Here is a 5,123-nt window from a genome sequence, read left to right on the forward strand (position 1 = left end):
GCTAATGTAATTTCTAGGGGTAGAGGTCCTTGCTGGCTGCCAGCTCCGAGGGGCTCAAGTTACAGCATTATCTTTTCACCCCTACACACCGTTCCCCCCAGCCAGATTTAAGGTAGTTTGGCCTTTGGAGGAACTTGGTGTTGGAGCTGGTTGTACCAGAAACACCCCTCACAAGTCCTGGGGGACAGAACCACGTCCTTGCAGTCTCTCCAGGCTTCACAACACCCTGCACGCTCTGTGGTTTGGGTGGATAACTGGCAAGCAGCCATTGATTTCCCTTTCTTAATCAGGAATACATGGTTCATCACCAGAAGCATGGAGCAAAGTGGGAATTACAACCCAAAAAAATAACCTCTCCATTGGCAAGAGTCCTAAATGCCAAATGAGAGAACACTGGAAGCCCTTAGAAGTAAAGAAACTAAGAAAGTAGGATGTATTTCTATGTTTCTATGAAATACTTCTCCTCCAAGGGTGTTACTGCTCTTTTTGGATGAGGAGGAGCACGGGTTGGAGCCAGCAGTGCATTTTCCCAGGTTCATGGTGATTCATTTGCACCCTTGATGTGGGGTTTGTGCCCGTGTTATGACACAGTTAATTACATTTGTACCTGGCTGATGGGGCAACACATGCTATCTCTTCCTCAAGCAGAAAGGCCCCACATGTGGGATGGTGGAATGCACCTGGACTTGGCAACAACCCATTGATAATGCATCCAAATCCTGAAAAATAATTGTAAGTTTGTCAACATTCTCCTCAGTCGTACATAGCTGGACAGAGAGTGCACTTTATTTGTGACCGTGCTCCCTCCTTCCATATTTCATCTCTGATACTCAAATATCTGCCTACCTTTGGCAGGAAAATGAATAATTTATCACAGGATGCTCTTCAAGTAAAAGCAAAATAAGGCAAAGAGTTGACACAACTGGAATCAAAAGTGCTGCAGCCTCAACATTGGCACTTCCCACCCCAGGGCTGGCCTTACACAACCTTTCTTGTGCAAAGCTCTCCCCTCTGGACATACACCCTCTGACACTTCAGGCAGCTTTAGAAGTCTGTGTTTCATGACACTGTGGGTGACAATGAGGACAGTGAGCTTGCTGACTTGTAACAGATGGGATCTAGGTAGAAACTCCATCCTGGCAATTCCTTCATCTCCCAACACCAGGAACTTCATAAACTTCACGTTTGCGTGATGAATGTCAAAGGAGGAACTGAGACAGAGGGACAACACAGGGGGTAAAACAGAAACCCCCTCCTCAACACACTGTCTGCACACAGGCATGAACAAGTTCTGTCATTCAAGCAAATACAGAGCTCTAAGTCATCATTTATTGGTTATTCTGGTCACCTGCAACTGGAGATACAAAAATCAACTTGATTGTGATTTCCTCCATGTTTCAAATTATGTTTGGCCTATTTCAGCACCTATTTCTATTCAGTTCAGATTATCTAACTGCTATTTCCATTTTCTTTCCAGATCTTCCTTGCATTTCTCCTCCACGGGCTTCCTGGAAAATTTAATTATAAGCAACAGTAGGTACAGCCCATTATTACCCCTAAGACTTAGTTACTTATAATAGACCAGTTAGTATATTTTTAAATACCCTGCAGGGTTACAAACTACATAAAAGGAATTATTTTGCATCCACTAAAATACCAAAATAAGCCAACAAAATGTGTGAAAAAGAGGAACTTACACCTGTACCTTACACAGTGGGTTTTATTTACTAGGAAAGAAACACAGGAGGAGATAAGAAGACAGAACAACAACAAATATTTACCATTTTAAAAAATGAAACAAGTTTTTTCCCACTTTTTGTTGCTGCCAAGGAAGCCCTGGAACAGAGATTGCCATTGCAATGCAGGACCAAGGAAAACTAACCCCACTCATAAAGTAAAAATGTGTGAGAATGCAAATTTCATTTTTCCTTTTACAGCAGAGATCTAAAAAAAACAAGACAACCAAAGCACATTGCCAGCATCATTTTTTTTTTTTTCACTGAGAACAAGGAAAAGTAACACTAAACCAATTTCTTCACTCAGGTGGGAAAGCTGAAGCAGGTAATTTCCAACAAGGTATGTCCAGAGGTGGGGGCTTAGCTGAGTCTTCTACTTCTTGAATAGTTTTCTCACAGCTTTGCTAGATACCTCAGACTAAACACTTTTGTATTTTATTTGGTTGATCTCTCTGGCATTTAGTGGGATGATGGACAGATTTATTTTTTGTATACCTGGGCTAAATTTCATACACCTGGACAAAGGGAAGCTTCATAGACTGGAAGTCTTATTTCCCATGAAGGGTTCACAGAAAAGCTGCCTCTTCCAGGGTAGCAAACATTTTGATGTGGTTAAAATGGCTCAGAAAGTAATATTTATTAAGCTGAACACTTTAGAAAGGTGTTTGAAAGGAGAAGGTAACTTTTTCCTGACACTTAACTCCTGGATGCTAACACCAGATGTTGAAGGCAATGTCCAACATCTCTTCCCAGCAGAAGGCCCAGCAGAAGGGAGGAACCAGGCTAAGGCTGGAGCAGGCAGGTGGATGCATCAGGTGAGAAGAGCCCCTCAGCAAGGAGACTCTCCCCTTATGTTTGGGGTTCAAAAGCTGCTCCTGTAACACAGAGCAGAAGGAAGGAGAGATAACAGTGATATCTTTGCCCTGAATCCTCCTCCAGCTGCAGATGTCCTGGCCCAGGGTGGTATCACTTGGACTGCTATGGTCTGAGCACTACTAAAGCTAAACTTTTTTTGACAGTCTTACTTTTTCATTTACCTTTAAGCTGCTACATGGTTATATATATATTTTTTTTATTATTATTTTTTTTTATTGGGAGGTATAAAATTACATCTCCTGCTGTCAGATGTTTTGCACCCCAGAGGAATTCAGCACAAAAAAGAAAATTACCCTGCTCTGACAGCCTTCCCATCTGCAGCAGAACCACAATGAGCTGGGGAGCAAAACGGAGGATAGAACATTCTTGTTTATTCGGATGAAATATTTATTCCCTGTACAACTCAGACTGAGGATTAAAATCCCCTCAAAAGAGAAAAATAGAACCATTTCATGGTAGGATTTCTTAGCATTCATGGAGAGCTGTGTGTGATGGTTCCCCACATCCGTTCAGGCCACCGGGCTGCCCATCAGCCTCTCCTGCCGAAGGGCCATCAGCCTCTGAAACCACTTCTCTTCTGCCTCTGCCTTCTCAATAAACAGCTGAGAGACACAGGGGAGGGGAAGAAAAGCAGGCACAACTCAGGAACTTTCTCCTTAGTACTCATTAACTTTAGCTTTAGTTGGTAAGATCTGTTGAAACATGTCCCAACCCTTCCAGAGCCCAAAGAAAAAGCCCAGCTGAGCAGGGGTGTTAAAATACAGTGGTGGTATAAATTTATGAGTAAAGGTAGAGACATTAATAACTGGAAGCATTAATAATTGGAACCATTAATAATAGGAAACATAAATAATAGGAAACATTAATAACTGGGGACATTCCAGCTTCATTCTCCTCCCAGAACAGCACCTTGGTCATTTTGTACAGGTCTTGATCTTTGTTGGCCATGGTCATTAATACAGAACTTGCATTTGTTTGTTTATTGCAAGTCATTTTGAACTTGCTAATTCTTAAAAAGCCCTCTGGCTGGAAGTGCTCCCTTTCCAATTACAAGTGCCCAGTTATTTAAACTTACCTTCAGTTTGTCATGTACTCACAGCTTTACAATCTGGTGAGCTCTGGGTCTTCCCCCAGGTTCACAACCAGAGAAACCAAAAGCAAGTTTTTCCCAAATTTTTCTTGAAGAGGAATTTTTATATGAACAGGATCTTGAATTCCCATGCATTAAATCAGTGTACTACTTTGTTATAAATGTGCTTTTAACTCTAAAGCTCCATCACCAGTGATGGTAATTATTCTGTTGGATGATCAAGGAGTGGGATCTTTTCTGAGCCAATGAGTGGCCAATTAATTAGTGGTCTTCACCACAGAGTATCTGATGAGCAGCACAGCAAAATGGTGACATGAGCCTGCTCTCATTCAGTGGCCTCTCTTGTTCTGAAGATAAATATCAACACACTTACATTGGGATGTGCTAAAGAATTATCATCTTGGTATTTGATGGCAGTGGGGATGTTGGCAGCTGGGGCTTCTTTTTCGGGAGCAGATGCATCAGCAGCTCCTGCTCCAGAGGTTAGCTCTGTGGACTGAAGAGAAAGAAACACAGCCCAGTATTTTTTATCTCGAGCTCCCCAGAGAGCTCTGGGTTTCTGCATCACTTTCTGAAGAAGCCCCATCAACTTCTGAAAAGGCTTCAGAAGACAAAACTACTTCCAAAGACAAAAGCATCTGGCTTCCCTAGAAGACCTGGCAGCCAAAATGCAGGTAAAATTCTGGAACCTGGATGTAACACCTTAGGCTTTTGGAAAGCTGTCTGAAAACAATGCTGGGTTGCTTCAGGGAGTAAATACAGGCTTCAAGTCTGGCTTCAGTGAAGCAGAATTAAATAGACTGATCTCTACCTTTAACTGCAATGTAAATGTCTCATTACTTTCAGATTTTGATTCTTTGGCTCTGCCTGAAAATCTGCTTAGTTTTATATGACTTTAAAATAATTGCTAAAAATCAGGGTTGCTCAGCCTGGGTAGAATATACTGTCAAAATGGGTAATTTCATTGGCATTTTTGCACATTTCAATGTGTTCTGCCTTGAACGGCCCTCCATGAACACAGGAGAGTCAGTGGTGGGATTTAGGATTGTCAACATTGATGCTCTTTCATCAAGGAAAACTGTATTAATAGCCCAGCTTCCACCTGACTTTGAAAGGATTGTGCATGGAGAAAGGATATTGAAAACTTACCTTTTTGACTTCTTTACTTGATCTGAATGTCTGTGGAACAAAGGAGTCACTTTCAATAGCTTCAATTTCCTTTACTCGTTTCACTTGCTCTACCAGGGTGGGTTGGTCTACAAAGAGAAGGTGCAATGTCAGGGGACATTAGTGTGAGCTGACAAGAATGCAGTGTCTGAGTGATGCCCTGAATACATTTTATAGCAGTAGCTACCAGGAAAATATGGTAATGCTGCCTCAAAACTCGGCTGCAAAGGGAGACGCTCCTTTAGTAAAAATAA

Source organism: Chaetura pelagica, unplaced genomic scaffold (genome assembly GCF_000747805.2).
Source record: "Chaetura pelagica isolate M959 unplaced genomic scaffold, ChaPel_1.0 scaffold394, whole genome shotgun sequence".
NCBI classification, from domain to species: Eukaryota; Metazoa; Chordata; class Aves; order Apodiformes; family Apodidae; genus Chaetura; species Chaetura pelagica.